Source organism: Dermacentor silvarum, chromosome 8 (assembly GCF_013339745.2).
Source record: "Dermacentor silvarum isolate Dsil-2018 chromosome 8, BIME_Dsil_1.4, whole genome shotgun sequence".
Lineage (NCBI taxonomy): Eukaryota > Metazoa > Arthropoda > Arachnida > Ixodida > Ixodidae > Dermacentor > Dermacentor silvarum.
In genome coordinates this window covers 174,839,445-174,863,500 of record NC_051161.1, presented here as the reverse complement: position 1 = coordinate 174,863,500, position 24,056 = coordinate 174,839,445, and positions in this window count along the sequence as shown.

Here is a 24,056-nt window from a genome sequence, read left to right as displayed (position 1 = left end):
TGTTATAGTAGAACCCCGCTGATAGGTTTTTCACGAAACCGTAAAAAACAAAAACAAACAAAAAAAAAACCCGTAAGAGCCGGGAAACGCAGGTGCCGAGAAACAGGTAAAATTGAGAAATGGGAGTAGTGTTGAACTGCACACAATATTATTTTAATTCTTACGTGTGAAAAAAGTCGTAGTTTCGCCCGACAGCCGAAGTATCGATTGCGATAGCAAATTAGTAGACAGCTATACAAAGCGGCAAAAAACGTGCGCGTCATGCCACGAGCGGCAAGTTGCCGCGCGTCAGCGCCTTGTTGCGAGGCCACCATGGCAAGCGCGTCTCGCCGCGCGGCAGCGCGAAAAGATCGCCCGCGCTCTCCGAATGCGCGAGCAACACCGCGAGCGCTCGTTGTTTCATGCGAGAGACGACGATCGTTGATTGAAAACCCGGCGCGGACCAGCGGCGGTCCGGTTGTGATGGCTCCGTGACGTCACCCTCGTCGCTCTTGATGGGTTCTTCATCTCGTGGCACGCGGCTTTTGCCGCAGAAATGGGTCTCGAACCCATTTCGCGCGGCACTCCGCAAAGCCTCCTATTCCTGCCGCTTTTGCCGCGCGCGGCATGACACGTTGCCGCGCGTCAAGTTTTTGCCACTAGCGTGTCCATACCCTAAGAATAGTAGTTTTATCGTTCGTATAAACTTGTAAACATTCGCTTATTAACTATATTAACAAGCATGGTGTCAGCGCCCACAGGCAAACATGAACACATCACACTCGATGAGCGCGGATACGCGCTGTCAAACGCTGGCGTGAGGAATTTAAGCGCCGCTGCATAAGCGAGCGAAGTGACCTTCGTGCTGTTGTCTATCACTTCAATGCAAACTGAGCGCCGAGAACACACAGCACGCACAAAGCTACAAGCCACCGACGCACCTACACTGCGTAGACCACGCGCCACCGCGCAGTTGATGCCAGAGCACAACGCTGCACTCACTCCTTCGCCGGTGCCTCGAGCGCAACGGATGAAGGCGCTCTTTCGCGCGCGAGACGCAGTCATCGGCTCCCCTGGCACGCTTTCACTCGCACATACGGCGCGCGGCGTCATCGCCCTTGGACTTTACACAAAACATCTATGAACCAAAACCAATTTTAGGGCCACAACGCGTCATAGACACCATCTTTAGATGGCAAATACGGATCTCAAGGGCCATACTTTTGCTGGCGGAAACCGAAAATACGTCATACGTGTCGCCCCCGGCACTTTGGGCCATCTTCAAGCAACCAAGCCAGGCGACATGAAAAGTCAAAATGGCCGGTCGGGCCGGCGCGGGGTGGCAGTTCGCAACGTATGATGCGGGAACGGTCGAAAACGACGTAACAGCCGGGAAAACGCAGCACCCGGGAACGTAACAGCGGGGTTCTACTTTATCACAAATGTTTGCGAGTACTTGCGGCCAGTTGTGATAACTTGTGAGGTAGTCAGCTGTTGATGGAGCTGCTGAACAAGAACGAGTTTCCCAATAACACCAAAGGAAGCTCTGCCTAAAGTGATTTCCACAGGATGTGGTGCCTGCATAATTTTTGGGTGTTGTAATTGTGCATATAAAATGACTGGTCAAGGAAACAGAAACGACCACTCTCTTCTCGTCTGTTGCGCACTTTTCGCCTCTCCCCCCCGGCATGTACACCCGTGAGCAAAAGTGCATAAACCAGAGCCTCACTGAAAAAACAATTTATCCATAGTTCCTATGCAAAACGAAATTGATGAGCGCACTGGTAAGCTTGCAATGCATGCTCCAATTCAAAGTTGCATTCATAGGTGGAAAATAAAAGCGGCTTTATTGTGAAGTCCCTGGGTCGTATATTTTCGCTCAGGGGAGTACAACCACCTCGACCAAGTGTTGGAGGTAAATCTTGATTGCACTTGAAGCAACAAGGAATTTGCTGCCTGTTTCTGAAAACTGCCTTCGACAAAAGGTGTGTTCTGCAAATGGGAGTTTTCTCCCTTGTCTTTTGATAGTGCAGTGTGCTTGAAAACCCATTGCTGCTTACCTTGTGCACAATGGGAGCTTGACGTTGCCAGTGGCATGCTGGGCATCATTTCACAAGCTTTTACACCATATTCTGTCTCGCACACCCATGCAAGCTTACACGACTTTGGCAGGTGCCATTGTTTGTCCAAAGGCACAAGTGTTGTTGAAGTTGGTGTTCCTTATGGTTTTCTGTACATCATTGTAGGCAACTCCTACGAAATATAAAGGGCAGCCACGACACAAGGTCATTACATTCATCTATGTACATTCCTATGTAAACATTGTTGGACTGGGCTGGGGATAGTTTTTCTTTTATTGCTGTTTCTTTAATCTTTGTCACTGTTGGCATTCCATTTGCAATAAAGTACACATTATGCTGCAGAACTTGGTCAGCTGTTCTTCGACTTTTCTACTGCTGTCTGGCATGCCGTGTCAGGGCAGAAAGGAAAGGCGATCTGAGAAACTCATTTGGACAATGCCCTCTGGAGCTCCCTGGGCATCGCCACAATACCCTCTCGAATGCTGTAATTATTCGTGAGCCTTCCACAAAAGCACTGTAGATGCTATAGTGTTTACCTTTGTACTATCTGTGGGGAGGTACATAGAGTGGTAGAGAAGAGGCGGGTAGAACCGACACAGTCGCGAAACGAGTGAATAACAACTCTTCGCACGTGGCCGCTCGCACACATGGGGGGAATGTGGGAGAGGGAAAAGGTGACTTTAGAAACTAAGGAAATGCTACTACTAGACACGGCAGCAGTTGCGACAAAATGGATAAATTTAAATTCACACTACGGTACGGTACATTTCTGCTATTTATGAAAAGTAAACACTGTTCAAGTTTGTCAAACAAACAACTGACGCAGGGCGTGCAGACGCAAAGCTGCATTAAAGCACCGCAGCATCTAGACGATGCTACGGAAGCGGCCGCCCATCAAATCAGCACTTCTGCACCCGCCGCGGTAGCTTTGTAGCTATGGCGTCGCTTGAGGTCGCGGGTTCAATCTTGACCACGGCAGCTGCATTTCACCAGGGGCAAAATGCTTGTGCACTTAGATATAGGTGCATGTTAAATAATCCCAGGTGGTCCAAACTAATCACGAGTCCCCCAATACTGCATGTCTCTTAATCAGATTCTGTATTTGGCATGTAAAGCCCCGTAACTTAAGTATAGTTGAACTCTTCTGATGCTATGCGCTGTGCGAGGCAATGACAGTGCTACCCGAAGGCTACGAACAATGGCGCACAACGCCTCAAGCAAACACATCTGGCTGTGTGTTCTGTGTACTATGCAGACAACACAAGTGATGCATGCATGGTAATGTTTAGCATCAACTTGCCGCTCTTCGTATTGCACTAACACTGAAGAACTTAAACATTCATCAATCAACGTAAACAGCACAGCAAGCTTAGCTTGCATCGATTCTCACAGGATCCCCGTACTGTGGTTTTTTTTTTTTCACTTTTGCTTTTCCTACACTGGTCATAGTGCGAAGGCTCGAAATTTTAAAGTGTCTTTATTTGTGACAGGCACATCATGCACGTGATGACACAACATTGACTCGGGTTACCTAGTTGACACGCCGTCCACATGTTCTCATTGCACTCTGCTCATAAGGACTTTACCTGAAATATGGAACCATACAAATGCTGCCAGATATACCCATCCAGCCTCACTTATCAAACCACATTTGGCTTGTATTTACGTATCCACATTACGATGGTTATGACATAGCTCATGGTTCACACAGAATAACAAAGTGAGTTAGCGTTGGTTCATACAGTTGGTATGTTTAATAAGATTGATGTGACTTTTGCAGCACAGTATGTGATTACATGTCGCATAGAATGAAGGTAGACAATTTTGTGTAAAGCATTCAATTGCCTCACAGAGAATGCACATTGGATCTGCGCAATTTTTTTATTATTCTGTTGTGTGGTTGGAGAAAGTGTCATGAACTAGGAAAGTGCAAAAATGACAGAAATACTACAGCTTTGTACCCAGTTGCAACACTAGCTACCACTTGTGCAAATAAGTCCGGTCACCTTGCTGTGCCCCAGCCAAGTCTTATGGCCACCAGGCATTATCCCACTACATTGAAAGAATCCTATAACAAATAGATGAATGAACTGTCTGCCGAGGATGCCACTTAGGGTCTCGATTCATATAGCACAGATTCCAAACAGATCAATGGTGAAAAAGTGTAGTCATTGAAAAATCTGTAGTGACTGGCTGCTGCTAACTTACTTGTGCCTTGTTTGTTTAGCACAAGGAAGATCAACACACAAAGTATCTCCAACTGCAGAATTCTTGTGAAATGTGCAACTTGGATGATGCATGCACAAGAAGGAACCTGCACTTGGTATCATAGTATACTGTATGCGTTTCGTGAGCATGACTTTTTTGCAAAGTCGTTAAACCAGAAAAGGAAATTTGAGGAAGGACAGGCCAAGCAGGTAAAAATGAGAAAGTGAAATTAAACAGTTAAACCTCGACATAACAAAGTTGGTAAAATCTGCAATTTGCTTCGTTATATCAAAATTTAGTTGTTTTGAAATTCGACCTTTTATGCAAATAAATACATTTGCCTATCAATGTTTTTTTACACGGAAGGGGCTGCAAGATTTTCCAAATTATCGAGTAATCGAAAAAAGCAAGCTTGAATGAGAAAAAAATTCATTTTGTTGAATTTGAGAGTCTGCAATGAAAGATGCGGTTTCATGCTGTGTTGACAATGAAAAGCGCAGGCAGCAGGGTGCGAATGCCTCTCGCTTCAACGAGTCTCCGAAATTCAAGAACCTCTAGTACCAAAGGCACGCGAACACATCGCACGTGATGCCACACACTGTTTGCACACGCCTCTAAAACAAGGGCGCTCGGTCCGTGTTCAGCCGCACTGACAGCCATTCGCAGCCTTGCTATAAAATCAAGCTGCCGCCCCCTTTCTCCTTGCGGGAAGAGGGTGCTCATCGAGCCACCATCCTTCTTGGCTTACCCAAAGCATACAAGCGCGTATGGCACACTTATGGCACTTTATATGGAACATGACGCTGCTCCGCTTTGGCAGTCACTCTTCGTCGTGCGGGGCATGATTTGTGAGGTGCGTTCGCAAGCAGCCACTTGTAATTCAACCATGTGACCATCTGCGGCCATGGAAGTTTTCATTTATTGTCTTAGTATTCCTTCGTAGTAGCAGTTAAATTTTGTTATATTGAAATCATGTATAAACACACTTTGTTAAATTAAGGTTATAAATGTGTTCATGGACAAGAAGTGAAATGCTTCGTTATATTGAGAATTTCATTATACTGAAATTCGTTTATATCGAGGTTTGACTGTAATTGTGATTTTATCAGAAAATTGTAAAATTCATTTGAATGTGCCTTGAAACGCCCTCCAACCCTCTCGAGTCACACCATATGTTATGCAGGCTTACGATTTTTCGCTGTTTATTTAGCACCAAGATTAGTATGTCTATGTAACTGTGAGCCACAAGATATGTTCCATGTGGGAGTCGCACCGCTGCGAGTATCACAGTTGCCTCGAGCGTTTTTGGCCACATTAAACTCAGTTAGAATGAGGGGGCCACTGATAAGAGAGAGGTAGGCTGAAAGAAAACAACTGAATTTGACAATGTTCTCATAAAACAAAAATGTTTTTTTTTTCTGCTACTATAGATACCTTTGCTTGAACTTAGCTTCACGTTTCGCATACAAGTTACCAAATTAATTTTATTTCTGCAGCTTGTTTTTCGAAATTTAAAATTATTCAAGCACTGAGTCTCACTAAAGAAACAAAACCATGAGAACTTACAAGTAAATATAATAATGTGCTAACTTGGGGCCGGTTGGTACATACTTTTGCGCTCATGTCTGTCGTCTCCCTTGTTCTGTTCTTCAGCACTGTTCTTTCACTATAATGCCTATTTCTGCATCTGGCTTGTATACCTCGTTGTGCTTACAAAGCACCAAGAGAATATATGAATAGCAGAATAAACTCAGAAGATGTCCACATCTCCCAGCCAGACTTGCATTTGCATAGTCTTTGGTAAGGTGCCAGGTAAACCGGTGCACACACTCTTCATTTTTAACTGCCGTATAATATTTACTGAAAAATAGATCGAACACAAATATAGGTCAACCCCTGAATTTGCTGAGAAATATAATTCGAATATAGATCAGCCCATATCTCTCTTTAGAAAAATGGGAACCTCTGAACATGACACACCTTTATTTACCGTAAGCTTGGCTACTAAATCTCGCAAGTCGATGCCCCATGTTGCATCCTTGTTGGAGCAACCAGAGAAGTCGTCCCCATCAGATGCTTCGCAGGCGTCCTCGGCACCCCAAACTATGTCGTTCTTGGTGCCGTTGATGGAAAATGCAGCATTTCATAAAGCACTATAGCAGCGCAACTTGCTCACCGAAACTGTCGATCATATATGTTTTCACCCGCCGTGGTTGCTTAGTGGCTATGGTCTTGGGCTGCTAAGCACCGGAAATAGTTTGAAGCGCAAAAAACACAGACACAAAAGAGCACATGAGACAGACGAGCGCAAACTACCAACAAGGTTTACTGACCACCACACGTGTTTATACTATGTCCCGCATTACCGCTGCACATGCGCAGAGTTCCTTCTAAGAAAGGACAGCTCTTTATCGGCACTCCTTCTGTACACCTGTCCGATAAAGAGCTGTCCTTTCTTAGAAGGAACTCTGCGCATGTGCAACAGTAATGCGGGACATAGTATAAACACGTGTGGTGGTCAGTAAACCTTGTTGGTAGTTCGCGCTCGTCTGTGTCTCATGTGCTCTTTTGTGTCTGTGTTTTTTGCGCTTCAAACTATTTCTGGTGTACAACCAACAGGCCCAAATCGCTACAATTCTGCTAAGCACGTGGTCGTGGGATCGAATCCCGGCCAAAACCACAGATGGTTCAAGTTCTTCCAGAGGCGTGCCCACTACGCCGTGCCTCATTATCAGATTGAGGTTTTGGTACGTAAAACCCCATAATTTAATTTTAATATGTTTTCAAACTTACATTCATCTATTTTGAGTACTTAGAAAACACTGTACAGTAAAACCTTGCTAATTCGGACATGTCCTTTGGTCCTGGCAGGCGTATGCATTATTGAATGCAATGAAACTCTCGTTAATTCGGACGTATTTGGTTGCACATCGGTTAATTCGGACAACTCTCTCAGCTCGGCGAGCGCGGCAAGGTAAATATACCTGGTAGCGAAGAAGCTTCCATAGACGCCCATACTTTCAAAACATGGCGGTTCATGGGGCACCATCTGTGTGAGGAGGGAACACTTTCGGCGGAAGAAAAAATAATTTGATGTCATATCCTTAAAAACAGAAGTGACGTCATTTTGTTCTCAAAGGGGCGAAATGTGTTTTCGGAGGCTTGCCATTAGATCTGTATATTCAAATGCCCCGCCATTCTACTTGATGGGCGTTTCGAGCTTTCAGTTGCGGAAAGCGATGCAGGAAAAGTTCAGCCGTATGGGTGTCAAAATCGCATCACTGCACAGAACATACTTTTCTTGGAAGGCTTTCTTTGGAGGCTGACGAACGCTTTGGGCGTAGAGTGCTCGCCCTTTCGTTGGACACCAAGCCCGTAGGGTAGCGATGTCCCACGAAAACAACTAATCTGGCGGTCGCAACTCACTACTTTTGACTGAACAGGTCGAGAAACAATGAAACTACCCGCGTCACGAAATTCAGACAAACGTCGACAAGCAAAGAAACACGACATGTGAGGTAACAGGTGAACTTTACGAGCGCGTCTTTCTGCCCACTTCAAGAGCTGCATTGCATTGCAAGTGATAGCGGCGCGCCCGCCGCTATCGGAGGGCGATCTTACGGTGGGCGCTGAAAGAAGGTATTTATTGATAATGATAAAGTAAAATAGAGTTGTTCTTTTCTCACCATGCGTATATAAAATTTATTGGGAATTTTATTTGCGTTGAATGAATATAACTGTGTCTCGCTTTAATTAAAAAATGCTTTTTTCTTTCCCAATGTTTGTTCCCTCCAAACAAAGTTGTGCTTCAATCGCTGCTCTCGTAACTACAGTGTACTAGAATACCTTGGGTAGTGGAAAGAGCGCGCAGCACGGCACATGGGAGAGCTGTTGCCACTTCTGTTAACCGTCGCGTGTGGCGCTGGCGTCAAAAAACCGTGGTCTGAGCAGACCACTTGGGTACGGTGTAATGGAGGTAAACCGGGAAGTGTACGAGTCTGGCTCCCAGCCTTTTGCACAGGATGGCATTCACTACAGTGGTGCCACGGGCGGGAGCGTAGGTAGTAGGATAGGGCGCCAAGCTACGGCTTTTTTGGGGGGACCCAGAGCCCTAAGACCACCAGTGTAGACGAAGACGGACCCAGAGAGGCTCCAAGATTCAAGAAACGTAGAATCGGTAGAAGAAATAGACGTAAGCACCAGGGGCAAGGTCATTCTGACATAGGTTACATTAACATGCAAGGTGGCAGGAATAGGCTGAAGTGGGAGGAGATAGACGAGCAACTAAGGCAAGAAAAGCTGATGGTATACGGGTTTGTGGAGACACATCTTAGGGACATGGAGCAACCTCCCTGTAATCCTGACTATGCATGGGAATATTGCAATAGAACAGAGGGCAGCAGAAAAGGGGGTGGAATTGGTGCATTCATTCATAAAAGTATGAACTGGCAAAGGGTCAAACAGGAATGCAAGGAGCATTTATGGCTAAAAGGGAAAGTTGCAGGAGAGCAGACACTCCTTGGTTTTGTATACCTGTGGACAGGAGCAAATGCCAAAGAGGAAAACAAAAAAATGCTGGAATGCATATCAAGTGACATTAATGAGCTAGGAGAAGGGTGCGAGATTATTATACTAGGAGATATGAACGCACACATAGAAGACATGGACGGGTACACAGACTCAACAGGCAACATGATGCTGGATATGTGTGAAATGCATGACTTAGTTGTATGCAACAGTACTGAGAAGTGTGAAGGGCACATAACATGGGAGGTAGGGAGCCTGCAGTCGACGATAGATTATGCACTAATGTCACATAGGATGCACGATAGGCTAAATGTAATGAGCATAGATGAATATGGCTCCAGAAGTCTAGGTAGTGATCACAAACGTATTAAGGTGAGTTTTAGAAGGGAAATGAAAGTAGGTAGGAGGCAAGATGAACAACCAGGTGGGATATTTTACTCGGAAAAGCAGCTTGAAATAGCAACCCAGCAAATTGAGGAAGTAATTTCAGAGGATACAAAAACAGAATGGACATATGCAAATTTAACAGGACTATTTGAGCTAGAGCTTACTAAGGTACGAGTCAGGACAAAAGGGAACAGAAGACGTAAACCCAAGAGCTGGTGGGATGAGGAGGTTAAGAAGGCCACAGAGAAACGCCAGGAAGCATCCAGGGAACACAGATATTCAAATCAGAGGGGTGAACCAGAAGCTGATGTAGGCAGAAAATGGAACAACTTCTTAAACTGTAGAAGGGAAGCATCCAAGTTGATCAATGAGAAGATCAGAAGAAAGGGGAGCCAATGGTTGTCAGAAGTAAACAAAAAGGATAGAAAAGCAGCGAAGAAATTTTGGAAACATCTCAACTCCTTGAGTAATAAGACTAGCCTAGAGCAGAGGTTTATAGTTACAGCTCAAGGTGTTCGACTAGAGGGAGATGAGGCAATGGAACATATAAGAACAATGATGACAGAAAAATTTAAAGAACGAAACATAGCATGTGCTCAATCAGGTGAGGATGGACTAGTCAGTGCAGTGGCTCCACTGGCACAAAGCGAGTGGGAAAGGGCAGAGAAGAGGGTTCCTAGTAGCACGTCGACAGGTCCTGATGGCATCCCAATTATGTTGATAAAGACATTGGGCCCAAAATCTAAGAAAGCATTAAGAGAGGCAGTGAGCAAAATGATAATGGACGGTAAAGCCCCTGACGGGTGGAGACTGAGCAGGATGAGCATGATATATAAGGGAAAGGGGGACAAAGCCGACATAAACAACTACCGTCCCATAACAGTGGCGTCAGTGGTTTACAGGGTGGTGATGCAGATTATAAAGGACAGACTGCAGGCATGGGTGGAGAGCGAGGAGGTGCTGGGGGAACTACAAAATGGGTTCCGAAAACAAAGAAGGTTAGAAGATAATCTGTTCTCATTGACACAGTGTATTGAAATAGCAGAAAAGGAACACAGGCCCCTATGGCTTGCCTTTCTGGATATCAAGGGAGCCTATGACAGTGTAATCCAAAAGGATTTGTGGGACATACTGGGCACTCTAGAGGTGGAAGATGGAGTAAGAAATCTTTTAAAAGATATCTATAAAAGTAACAGGGTGCTTATAAAATGGGAAAACAAGGTATCTGGGCCTATAGAGATACAGCAGGGGCTTAGGCAGGGGTGCCCTCTGTCACCTCTGTTGTTCATGCTGTATTTACAAGGATTAGAGAAAAAATTAGAGAGGAGCGGACTTGGCTTCAACCTTTCCTATTTCAAGCAGGGAGAATGGATTAAACAGTCATTACCAGGACTGATGTATGCAGATGACATTGTACTTATGGCTGACAGCAAGGAAGACTTGCAGAGATTAATGGACATCTGTGGTAAAGAGGGAGATAGCTTAGGTTTGAAGTTTAGTAAAGAAAAATCGACAGTCATGACTTTTAATGATAATCAGGGCAGCGAGCATAGGATACAGGAGGTTACGCTGGAGGTGGTGGATAAGTACAAATATCTTGGAGTGTGGATAAACAATGGGGCTGAGTACCTAACGGAACATGAAAAATATGTGACGGCTAAAGGTAGCAGAAATGCAGCTGTGATGAAAAATAGGGCACTGTGGAATTACAATAGGTACGAAGTGGTGAGAGGGATTTGGAAAGAGGTGATGGTCCCTAGTTTGACTTTCGGCAATGCGGTCCTGTGCATGAGATCAGAAGTTCTTGCGAGCAAGGTTGGAAGTTAAGCAGCGAGGGGTAGGTAGACTGGCTCTGGGAGCACACGGAAATACACCAAATCAGGGGGTACAGGGTGACATGGGATGGACGTCATTCGAGGGCAGGGAAGCCAGCAGCAAGATAGAATTTGAGGAGCGATTGAGAGAGATGGCAGAAAAGCGGTGGGCAAGGAGAGTTTTCAGTTATTTGTACATGAGGAATGTTGATACAAAATGGAGGAAGCTGACCAGAAAACTGTCAATCAAATATTTGGACTGCAGGAGGGGTGCAAACCAGGAAACAGCGGTTAAGAAAAAGGTTAAGGAAACAGAGAGGGGTCTGTGGAAAACAGGGATGCAGACGAAATCAGCACTGGGCACATACCGAACTTTCAAGCAAGAAATTGCCAAGGAAAATATCTACGATAATTCTAGGGGAAGCTCTTTGTTGTTTGAAGCCAGGACGGGAGTATTGCGGACTAAGATGTACCGAGTCAAGTACCAAGGTATAGACACGTTGTGCTGTGCGTGTGGAGAAGAAGAGGAAACGGCTGAACACCTCATACTTTTCTGTAAGGGGCTTAACCCTACAGTGCAAGGCAACGGGGCTGATTTTTTCAAAGCATTGGGGTTTAGGGACAGTGAAGGCAAAATAGACTTTAAGCGGGTAGAAATAACCAAACAGAGGTTATCTGATTGGTGGATAAAATTAAGGCAGGGGTGAAATTTCACCCACCACAAAGTACAAATTATGTTAATAGCCATGGCTAGGTGGCGTATGCCACCGCCCGATTTAAAGGGTTCAGCCTCATCCATCCATCCATCCATCCGAGGAGATCGCGGCTGCAGTAGCGGCTGTCAGTGACGTTGCGTACACAGTTTCTGCTTCTTTTACCGCGTTTCCAACAGGTTAGATTTTCTTGCGCTATCGCAAAATTCCGCAAAATGTATTTTAACAGCGTCTTCTGATTTCCACCATCTTTATTTACCGTGGAATAATAATCGGTGTTCTTCAAGGCAATTGGAAGTTTTCTTTACAAAATTGAGATGCCATATACCGCCTCTAAATTTTTACTTACACAGGTCTGGTCTCGCTGTGTCCCCTCTATGTTCTTTTTTCAATGCACCTGAATCCACTGAGCACTTAATTTTTCCTTTCGTGCCGCCGATTTTTAAGAGAGAGAGAAAACTCTTAGAAATTTCATTTCGAACACTTGGGCTATTACTAACCTCGCCAACCATTCTCTCTTTTGGGGCGACTTCACTGGGACACAGCCACAAGGGCCACATGTGACGTGGTTTGTTTGGCTCCGGCTTTTTGCTCACTTTTCGAATGTTTATTGAGCATGTGTCCTTGAACTTCCTACATTTTTGGATCCGTGAGGTCAAGAGGAATACGCCGATACCCGACTTTTATGAGTGGGTGGACTTTTGTGACATTTACTGCCGTTTTTCTATGAACCCCGACGTGACTGTGTGTTGACCCTAATCGCGTTAGGGTTAGGCATCGCTCGCCCGCCTCTTCTTTTCCACGGACTTCGTGATGATGGACTGTGAGGTGGAGGGGGAGATTTTAGCTCCTGAGGACTTTACTAAAGACTCCGGGTGGCAGCTCGTTGCAGCCAGACGTTCTTCGGCGAGAAGGAGAAATGCGGCTGCCAACCAGATTGGCGCCAATGTGGTCGAAGTTCAGCCTAATCAGATTGTGGACGGCCGTTCCAGAGACGTCAAGGCTCTGCTCGGTCTGGACCTCTAGAAGGCTTTCAACAATGTGCTCCACGCCTTTATCGTAAAGACCATTTCATACCTAGGTCTCGGTTCCAGATTCCACAGCTACGTCAGCTCTTTTCTAATGGACAGGAAGGCCAAGCTTCGCATTGGAGACTTCTGCTCCGGAGATGTGCCCCTTGGAGAGGCATCTCTCCGAGGGAGCTGGGTTACCCTCCTGGGCACTCCTCAGGGCGCTGTAATCTCCCCCACACTATTTAACATCTGTATGATTGGTCTTTCCGAGAGGTTGGCATGCGTTGAGGACGTCAAGCACACCATCTATGCTGACAACATTACCATCTGGTGCACTGGGGGATGCGAGGGCAGAGTCGAAGAAGCCATGCAGGAGACGATCGACGTGATCGAGGAGTATCCCCGCCCCACTGGACTTCAGTGCTCCCCCGCCAAGTCGAAGCTTCTTCTTTACAGAAAAGAGAAGGGAGGAAGACCCAAAGATTGGAAGCCAGTCTCCGAAAGCAGCATCAGTCTTCACACTTGTTACGGAGGGGTGATATTGAGGGTCGACGTCATTCGGGTCCTGGGCATGTTTGTCGAATTCAATGGCGGGAACGGAACGGCTCTCCGCAAGATCATCGCAAAGACGGACAACGCTTACCGCCTCGTTCGCAGAATTGCAAACAGGCATGCATGCACAGAGGCATGAAGGAAGCCAATCTCCTCAGCCTGATCAACGCCTTCGTATTATGCCACTTCACGTACACGATTTCTATGCACAACTGGCTCAGAGCGAAGCGAGACAAGCTCAATGCTCTCATCCGCAAAGTAGTCAAAAGGGCTCTCAGGCTACCCATTAGGACCCATACCGAAGATCTCCTCAAGCTGGGGTACACAACACTGCCGAGGAGATTGCCGAAGCCCAAGAACGCGCGCAACCCGCTCGCCTGACCACCACAGCGGCACAGGTAAACGCATCGTTGAAGAGCTGGGTTACCCTCCTGTGGTATCTTCCAGGGTCAGTACCATGATCCCTAGGTGCATTTGAGACAAGTTCGAAGTGGCCCCCGTGCCTCGAAACGTCCATCCCGTCCACAACGAGGGCAGACGCAAGGCGAGAGCAGTAGCAAATCTCAAACAGATCAATCAACAAGGCATCAGAGCACGCTTCGTCGACGCCGCGGAGTACAGCGATGGCAAGACCTTTGCCATCGTCGTGGTCGACTCCTAAGACCCCGAAGTCGCCGAGCAAGCCGCCATCGCCCTTGCCCTGCTAGACGGTCGTGGGTCTGAGATCTATAGCGATTCCAAAACGGCAGTTAGGGCTTTTCAGAAGGGTCGCAAGCTGCTCATCTTCTTAGCGTCTCCAATCCGGATGCTCTCACACATCATTCGATTCACTGGTTTCCCGCTCACGTAGAGTCGGTGGAGGGTGCTCCCCCGAACCTCAATGAGTCTGCTCACAAGGCTGCGCACGACCTCACTGACCGCGCTTCCTCTGTAAGGAGAGCCGACACCCCTCCCCCCTATGGCCACAGGGATGCTCCCGCTACTCACAACAAGGTAACAAAGTTTTTCTATATGCCCAGGACATGTCCTACATGTCCATTTCCACCCCCTCACCCCAAATTGAATAGGGCGCAAGCTGTTTCGCTTAGATTTTTACAGACCGGCACATATCCGTGTCTGGCCGTTCTGCAGGAAGTTTACCCTGACGTATATCGCGACGACGCCTGCCCGTCCTGCGGGCAGACCTCCACTCTAGCATACATGCTCTGGGAGTGTGGGTCGAGATACCCCAAGTTCAGCAAGGATGAGTGGGACTCGCTTTTGCGTAGCCCCACTTTAGACAAGCCAATTTTGGCTATTCGGCGTGCCCGCGACCGGGCCAGTGGGCTAGACCTGCCGGTCCCGACGTGGGACTAGGCGGGTGCGCAACGAGTTCGCGTCCTCGCCGGACCTCTAATAATAGTTATTTCACTCACAGCTACAAGGGTGCTTTTCTTGGAGTTTACAATGTCATTAGAGACACAAAAAGAGTAGCTTGCTGAATTTCTAGAATTATCAATTATTCCTATTATTTCACTTCTTTATGTTAAAATTATTTTATCTTAAAATTCTTCATGGTATTTTTCTAATTGCTGCTACACAAATTTAGTGTTTGTTTAAATTCTATTAAACATAGTTGAAACTGCCTGCTTCTTGGCCAATCCCCCGTAGTGGATATGAGCCAATGTTTGGGAGATGAGATGATGTTGCAAGAGCGGGTACCCCGGATTTCGTGAGCTCAACGGACGGACGTCGTTGTTTAAAGCCCCGAAAGACGAAACCCAACGAAAGCAGTGGAATAGGCATTTGCACCGCAAAGACAATTAGGCCACACTAGGAAAGGTCGGCGGTTTGCGACTACCCGTCTGCACTTCATTGTAAGGGCTTTTAACCGCGCCAGGCGCCAGAAACGAGAACCAGCTAAGCCGCTGCACATGAGCGTGTTTGCTTGGTTTTAAGGGAACCTTATTCCGTTTCTTTAAGCTTTCATGTGAACAGTTTACGTACACCAGCTTTGAACAAATTGTGTTGTGATTATATCTGATGCACTTGTCTTGAACGAATAATTTTAAATAAACTTGGTCTGTAAAAAAATGTTTTTTCTTCAAGTTTGTATTTATATATTTCAGTATTACATGAAATGATAGCTTCGTCTTGTGTTTGAGGAACAAGACGAAATCGTAACAAAAGAAGAGAGGTTTGCCACTCCAGGGACACGATGCTCCAAAACATTACGCTGCCGTGGTGGCGTAGGGGCTTTGGTGTTGCGCTGCTAAGCCCGAGGTTGTGGGATCGAATACCGGCCACGGCGGCCGCATATCGATGGGGGAGGAATGTAAAAACACCTGTGTACCGTTCATTGGGTGCAGGTTAAAGAACCCCAGGTGGTCTAAATTAACCCGGAGTCGCCACTACGGCGTCCCTCATAATCATATTGTCGTTTTGGCAAGTAAAACCCCAGAATTTAACTTAAATTTTACTCAGAAACATAAAAAAAAAACGCGCAGGACACCTGGAATTGACATTAGATCAGTAACACATAATAGCTGCACTTACAATTGGAGCAGTTCTAACGTTTTCACTGCATTATTGGCGATGCTGTCTGTTAGTGCCGCAGAGGCGCGTGCCTGTGATAAGAGAACTGGCGGGAGTACGAAGTGCCCGGAGCGTGCACTTGGAACGTGCTGTTTGCATCTCACAGGGACTGCTCGTACTAACACGCCAGTAAAATGACGCAGACGTTCCACGCAAGTTCTCCTAAGACGACTTCTTACTGAAGTAAGCGCGAAGCTTCAAGCACTTCGTGCCTTGGCGCCGTCTGCTCAGCTGAGGTAATCTGATGGAAGCTTAGCCCTACTGAAGTCATGTTACTTTGATTAATTCGCTCATAAGCTAGTGATGACATTTGCAACGCGAGTACTACGCATATACCTGCAGTAATAATAAAAGAAAACTTCCGTGCTTGCGGCTGCCTGACTGCTTTCGAGCGCTTGCCGGTGCTCGGTTTGGAGCCGCTGGCGCCACCTGGTAGCGTTAACATCAAGTGCCTCACGCGCTGCACGCCGTTCTTTCCACTACCCAAGTATTCTAGTGCACTGTACCGTAACTACCCTTGCTGATGTCGATGACAATTTGTTTTCAACCTCTTTTCGCCCGAAGCTTCGCGACCTATTCGGATCGTTCTTGAGCGCGGAGTGCCGCAAATGTGCGACGCAAAAGAGCAAACACGGCGCGTCCACCGAAACGAAGCGGCAGAGTTCGTAACGCCATAGCCATCAGTGGAAATCAACGTGAATGACAGCAACGCTAGCACGCTTTGTGCCTATTTGTGCTTTTGAAGCCTTTATTCTTGCGTTGACCGCCGCGCATAGCACCGCGTTGGCCACGTGCCTTCATGACTGCGTAGTCGCCGTCTATGATCGCGTCGACAGCGGCCGCAGTTTCGTCCGCAGCGGTTGCGGCAAACAGTAGTTTCGTTTTGACTCGGTGCGTGCGTCGACCGCGTGCCTTCATAACTGCGTAGTCGCCGTCTATGATCGCGTCACAGCGGCCGCGGTTTCGTCCGCAGCGGTTGCGGCAAACAGTAGTTTCGTTTTGACTCGGTGCGTGCGTCGACCGCGTGCCTTCATAACTGCGTAGTCGCCGTCTATGATCGCGTCACAGCGGCCGCGGTTTCGTCCGCAGCGGTTGCGGCAAACAGTAGTTTCGTTTTGACTCGGTGCGTGCGTCGACCGCGTGCCTTCATAACTGCGTAGTCGCCGTCTATGATCGCGTCACAGCGGCCGCGGTTTCGTCCGCAGCGGTTGCGGCAAACAGTAGTTTCGTTTTGACTCGGTGCGTGCGTCGACCGCGTGCCTTCATAACTGCGTAGTCGCCGTCTATGATCGCGTCACAGCGGCCGCAGTTTCGTCCGCAGCGGTTGCGGCAAACAGTAGTTTCGTTTTTACTCGGTGCGTGCGTCGGCCGCGTGCCTTCATAACTGCGTAGTCGCCGTCTATGATCGCGTCGACAGCGGCCGCGGTTTCGTCCGCAGCGGTTGCGGCAAACAGTAGTTTCGTTTTTACTCGGTGCGTGCGTCGGCCGCGTGCCTTCATAACTGCGTAGTCGCCGTCTATGATCGCGTCGACAGCGGCCGCGGTTTCGTCCGCAGCGGTTGCAGTAAACAGTAGTTTCGTTTTGACTCGGTGCGTGCGTCGACCGCGTGCCTTCATAACTGCGTAGTCGCCGTCTATGATCGCGTCACAGCGGCCGCGGTTTCGTCCGCAGCGGTTGCGGCAAACAGTAGTTTCGTTTTGACTCGGTGCGTGCGTCGACCGCGTGCCTTCATAACTGCGTAGTCGCCGTCTATGATCGCGTCACAGCGGCCGCGGTTTCGTCCGCAGCGGTTGCGGCAAACAGTAGTTTCGTTTTGACTCGGTGCGTGCGTCGACCGCGTGCCTTCATAACTGCGTAGTCGCCGTCTATGATCGCGTCACAGCGGCCGCAGTTTCGTCCGCAGCGGTTGCAGTAAACAGTAGTTTCGTTTTTACTCGGTGCGTGCGTCGGCCGCGTGCCTTCATAACTGCGTAGTCGCCGTCTATGATCGCGTCGACAGCGGCCGCGGTTGCGTCCGCAGCGGTTGCAGGCAAACAGTAGTTTCGTTTTTACTTGGTGCGTGCGTCGGCCGCGTGCCTTCATAACTGCGTAGTCGCCGTCTATGATCGCGTCGACAGCGGCCGCGGTTTCGTCCGCAGCGGTTGCAGTAAACAGTAGTTTCGTTTTGACTCGGTGCGTGCGTCGACCGCGTGCCTTCATAACTGCGTAGTCGCCGTCTATGATCGCGTCACAGCGGCCGCAGGTTTCGTCCGCAGCGGTTGCAGTAAACAGTAGTTTCGTTTTGACTCGGTGCGTGCGTCGGACCGCGTGCCTTCATAACTGCGTAGTCGTAGTCTATGATCGCGTCGACAGCGGCCGCGGTTTCGTCCGCAGCGGTTGCAGGCAAACAGTAGTTTCGTTTTGACTCGGTGCGTGCGTCGGCCGCGTGCATCATAACTGCGTAGTCGCCGTCTATGATCGCGTCGACAGCGGCCGCGGTTTCGTCCGCAGCGGTTGCAGTAAACAGTAGTTTCGTTTTTACTCGGTGCGTGCGTCGACCGCGTGCCTTCATAACTGCGTAGTCGCCGTCTATGATCGCGTCGACAGCGGCCGCAGGTTTCGTCCGCAGCGGTTGCAGTAAACAGTAGTTTCGTTTTTACTCGGTGCGTGCGTCGGCCGCGTGCCTTCATAACTGCGTAGTCGCCGTCTATGATCGCGTCGACAGCGGCCGCGGTTTCGTCCGCAGCGGTTGCAGTAAACAGTAGTTTCGTTTTTACTCGGTGCGTGCGTCGACCGCGTGCCTTCATAACTGCGTAGTCGCCGTCTATGATCGCGTCACAGCGGCCGCAGTTTCGTCCGCAGCGGTTGCAGTAAACAGTAGTTTCGTTTTTACTTGGTGCGTGCGTCGGCCGCGTGCCTTCATAACTGCGTAGTCGTAGTCTATGATCGCGTCGACAGCGGCCGCGGTTTCGTCCGCAGCGGTTGCAGTAAACAGTAGTTTCGTTTTTACTCGGTGCGTGCGTCGGCCGCGTGCCTTCATAACTGCGTAGTCGCCGTCTATGATCGCGTCGACAGCGGCCGCGGTTTCGTCCGCAGCGGTTGCGGCAAACAGTAGTTTCGTTTTGACTCGGTGCGTGCGTCGACCGCGTGCCTTCATAACTGCGTAGTCGCCGTCTATGATCGCGTCACAGCGGCCGCAGTTTCGTCCGCAGCGGTTGCGGCAAACAGTAGTTTCGTTTTGACTCGGTGCGTGCGTCGGCCGCGTGCCTTCATAACTGCGTAGTCGCCGTCTATGATCGCGTCACAGCGGCCGCGGTTTCGTCCGCAGCGGTTGCGGCAAACAGTAGTTTCGTTTTGACTCGGTGCGTGCGTCGACCGCGTGCCTTCATAACTGCGTAGTCGCCGTCTATGATCGCGTCACAGCGGCCGCAGTTTCGTCCGCAGCGGTTGCAGTAAACAGTAGTTTCGTTTTTACTCGGTGCGTGCGTCGGCCGCGTGCCTTCATAACTGCGTAGTCGCCGTCTATGATCGCGTCGACAGCGGCCGCGGTTTCGTCCGCAGCGGTTGCAGTAAACAGTAGTTTCGTTTTTACTCGGTGCGTGCGTCGGCCGCGTGCCTTCATAACTGCGTAGTCGCCGTCTATGATCGCGTCGACAGCGGCCGCGGTTTCGTCCGCAGCGGTTGCAGTAAACAGTAGTTTCGTTTTACTCGGTGCGTGCGTCGACCGCGTGCCTTCATAACGGCGTGGTCGCCGTCTATGATCGCGTCACAGCGGCCGCAGTTTCGTCCGCAGCGGTTGCAGTAAACAGTAGTTTCGTTTTTACTCGGTGCGTGCGTCGGCCGCGTGCCTTCATAACTGCGTAGTCGCCGTCTATGATCGCGTCGACAGCGGCCGCGGTTTCGTCCGCAGCGGTTGCAGTAAACAGTAGTTTCGTTTTTACTCGGTGCGTGCGTCGGCCGCGTGCCTTCATAACTGCGTAGTCGCCGTCTATGATCGCGTCGACAGCGGCCGCGGTTTCGTCCGCAGCGGTTGCAGTAAACAGTAGTTTCGTTTTTACTCGGTGCGTGCGTCGGCCGCGTGCCTTCATAACTGCGTAGTCGCCGTCTATGATCGCGTCGACAGCGGCCGCGGTTTCGTCCGCAGCGGTTGCAGTAAACAGTAGTTTCGTTTTTACTCGGTGCGTGCGTCGGCCGCGTGCCTTCATAACTGCGTAGTCGCCGTCTATGATCGCGTCGACAGCGGCCGCGGTTTCGTCCGCAGCGGTTGCAGTAAACAGTAGTTTCGTTTTTACTCGGTGCGTGCGTCGACCGCGTGCCTTCATAACTGCGTAGTCGCCGTCTATGATCGCGTCGACAGCGGCCGCAGGTTTCGTCCGCAGCGGTTGCAGTAAACAGTAGTTTCGTTTTTACTTGGTGCGTGCGTCGGCCGCGTGCCTTCATAACTGCGTAGTCGCCGTCTATGATCGCGTCGACAGCGGCCGCGGTTTCGTCCGCAGCGGTTGCAGTAAACAGTAGTTTCGTTTTTACTCGGTGCGTGCGTCGACCGCGTGCCTTCATAACTGCGTAGTCGCCGTCTATGATCGCGTCGACAGCGGCCGCGGTTTCGTCCGCAGCGGTTGCAGTAAACAGTAGTTTCGTTTTTACTCGGTGCGTGCGTCGGCCGCGTGCCTTCATAACTGCGTAGTCGCCGTCTATGATCGCGTCGACAGCGGCCGCGGTTTCGTCCGCAGCGGTTGCAGTAAACAGTAGTTTCGTTTTTACTCGGTGCGTGCGTCGACCGCGTGCCTTCATAACTGCGTAGTCGCCGTCTATGATCGCGTCACAGCGGCCGCAGGTTTCGTCCGCAGCGGTTGCAGTAAACAGTAGTTTCGTTTTTACTTGGTGCGTGCGTCGGCCGCGTGCCTTCATAACTGCGTAGTCGCCGTCTATGATCGCGTCGACAGCGGCCGCGGTTTCGTCCGCAGCGGTTGCAGTAAACAGTAGTTTCGTTTTTACTCGGTGCGTGCGTCGGCCGCGTGCCTTCATAACTGCGTAGTCGCCGTCTATGATCGCGTCACAGCGGCCGCGGTTTCGTCCGCAGCGGTTGCAGTAAACAGTAGTTTCGTTTTTACTCGGTGCGTGCGTCGGCCGCGTGCCTTCATAACTGCGTAGTCGCCGTCTATGATCGCGTCGACAGCGGCCGCGGTTTCGTCCGCAGCGGTTGCAGGCAAACAGTAGTTTCGTTTTTACTCGGTGCGTGCGTCGGCCGCGTGCCTTCATAACTGCGTAGTCGCCGTCTATGATCGCGTCACAGCGGCCGCGGTTTCGTCCGCAGCGGTTGCGGCAAACAGTAGTTTCGTTTTGACTCGGTGCGTGCGTCGACCGCGTGCCTTCATAACTGCGTAGTCGCCGTCTATGATCGCGTCACAGCGGCCGCAGTTTCGTCCGCAGCGGTTGCAGTAAACAGTAGTTTCGTTTTTACTCGGTGCGTGCGTCGGCCGCGTGCCTTCATAACTGCGTAGTCGCCGTCTATGATCGCGTCGACAGCGGCCGCGGTTTCGTCCGCAGCGGTTGCAGTAAACAGTAGTTTCGTTTTTACTCGGTGCGTGCGTCGACCGCGTGCCTTCATAACTGCGTAGTCGCCGTCTATGATCGCGTCACAGCGGCCGCGGTTTCGTCCGCAGCGGTTGCAGTAAACAGTAGTTTCGTTTTTACTCGGTGCGTGCGTCGACCGCGTGCCTTCATAACTGCGTAGTCGCCGTCTATGATCGCGTCACAGCGGCCGCAGTTTCGTCCGCAGCGGTTGCAGTAAACAGTAGTTTCGTTTTTACTCGGTGCGTGCGTCGGCCGCGTGCCTTCATAACTGCGTAGTCGCCGTCTATGATCGCGTCGACAGCGGCCGCGGTTTCGTCCGCAGCGGTTGCAGTAAACAGTAGTTTCGTTTTTACTCGGTGCGTGCGTCGACCGCGTGCCTTCATAACTGCGTAGTCGCCGTCTATGATCGCGTCGACAGCGGCCGCGGTTTCGTCCGCAGCGGTTGCAGTAAACAGTAGTTTCGTTTTTACTCGGTGCGTGCGTCGACCGCGTGCCTTCATAACTGCGTAGTCGCCGTCTATGATCGCGTCACAGCGGCCGCAGTTTCGTCCGCAGCGGTTGCAGTAAACAGTAGTTTCGTTTTTACTCGGTGCGTGCGTCGGCCGCGTGCCTTCATAACTGCGTAGTCGCCGTCTATGATCGCGTCGACAGCGGCCGCGGTTTCGTCCGCAGCGGTTGCAGTAAACAGTAGTTTCGTTTTTACTTGGTGCGTGCGTCGGCCGCGTGCCTTCATAACTGCGTAGTCGCCGTCTATGATCGCGTCGACAGCGGCCGCGGTTTCGTCCGCAGCGGTTGCAGTAAACAGTAGTTTCGTTTTTACTCGGTGCGTGCGTCGACCGCGTGCCTTCATAACTGCGTAGTCGCCGTCTATGATCGCGTCACAGCGGCCGCAGTTTCGTCCGCAGCGGTTGCAGTAAACAGTAGTTTCGTTTTTACTCGGTGCGTGCGTCGGCCGCGTGCCTTCATAACTGCGTAGTCGCCGTCTATGATCGCGTCGACAGCGGCCGCGGTTTCGTCCGCAGCGGTTGCAGTAAACAGTAGTTTCGTTTTTACTCGGTGCGTGCGTCGACCGCGTGCCTTCATAACTGCGTAGTCGCCGTCTATGATCGCGTCACAGCGGCCGCAGTTTCGTCCGCAGCGGTTGCAGTAAACAGTAGTTTCGTTTTTACTTGGTGCGTGCGTCGGCCGCGTGCCTTCATAACTGCGTAGTCGCCGTCTATGATCGCGTCGACAGCGGCCGCGGTTTCGTCCGCAGCGGTTGCAGTAAACAGTAGTTTCGTTTTTACTTGGTGCGTGCGTCGGCCGCGTGCCTTCATAACTGCGTAGTCGCCGTCTATGATCGCGTCGACAGCGGCCGCGGTTTCGTCCGCAGCGGTTGCAGTAAACAGTAGTTTCGTTTTTACTTGGTGCGTGCGTCGGCCGCGTGCCTTCATAACTGCGTAGTCGCCGTCTATGATCGCGTCGACAGCGGCCGCGGTTTCGTCCGCAGCGGTTGCAGTAAACAGTAGTTTCGTTTTTACTCGGTGCGTGCGTCGGCCGCGTGCCTTCATAACTGCGTAGTCGCCGTCTATGATTGCGTCACAGCGGCCGCGGTTTCGTCCGCAGCGGTTGCGGCAAACAGTAGTTTCGTTTTGACTCGGTGCGTGCGTCGACCGCGTGCCTTCATAACTGCGTAGTCGCCGTCTATGATCGCGTCACAGCGGCCGCAGTTTCGTCCGCAGCGGTTGCGGCAAACAGTAGTTTCGTTTTTACTCGGTGCGTGCGTCGGCCGCGTGCCTTCATAACTGCGTAGTCGCCGTCTATGATCGCGTCGACAGCGGCCGCGGTTTCTTCCCCAGCGGTTGCAGTAAACAGTAGTTTCGTTTTTACTTGGTGCGTGCGTCGGCCGCGTGCCTTCATAACTGCGTAGTCGCCGTCTATGATCGCGTCGACAGCGGCCGCGGTTTCGTCCGCAGCGGTTGCAGTAAACAGTAGTTTCGTTTTTACTCGGTGCGTGCGTCGGTCGCGTGCCTTCATAACTGCGTAGTCGCCGTCTATGATCGCGTCGACAGCGGCCGCGGTTTCGTCCGCAGCGGTTGCAGTAAACAGTAGTTTCGTTTTTACTCGGTGCGTGCGTCGGCCGCGTGCCTTCATAACTGCGTAGTCGCCGTCTATGATCGCGTCGACAGCGGCCGCGGTTTCGTCCGCAGCGGTTGCAGTAAACAGTAGTTTCGTTTTTACTCGGTGCGTGCGTCGGCCGCGTGCCTTCATAACTGTGTAGTCGCCGTCTATGATCGCGTCGACAGCGGCCGCGGTTTCGTCCGCAGCGGTTGCAGTAAACAGTAGTTTCGTTTTTACTCGGTGCGTGCGTCGGCCGCGTGCCTTCATAACTGCGTAGTCGCCGTCTATGATCGCGTCGACAGCGGCCGCGGTTTCGTCCGCAGCGGTTGCAGTAAACAGTAGTTTCGTTTTTACTTGGTGCGTGCGTCGGCCGCGTGCCTTCATAACTGCGTAGTCGTAGTCTATGATCGCGTCGACAGCGGCCGCGGTTTCGTCTGCAGCGGTTGCAGTAAACAGTAGTTTCGTTTTTACTCGGTGCGTGCGTCGGCCGCGTGCCTTCATAACTGCGTAGTCGCCGTCTATGATCGCGTCGACAGCGGCCGCGGTTTCGTCCGC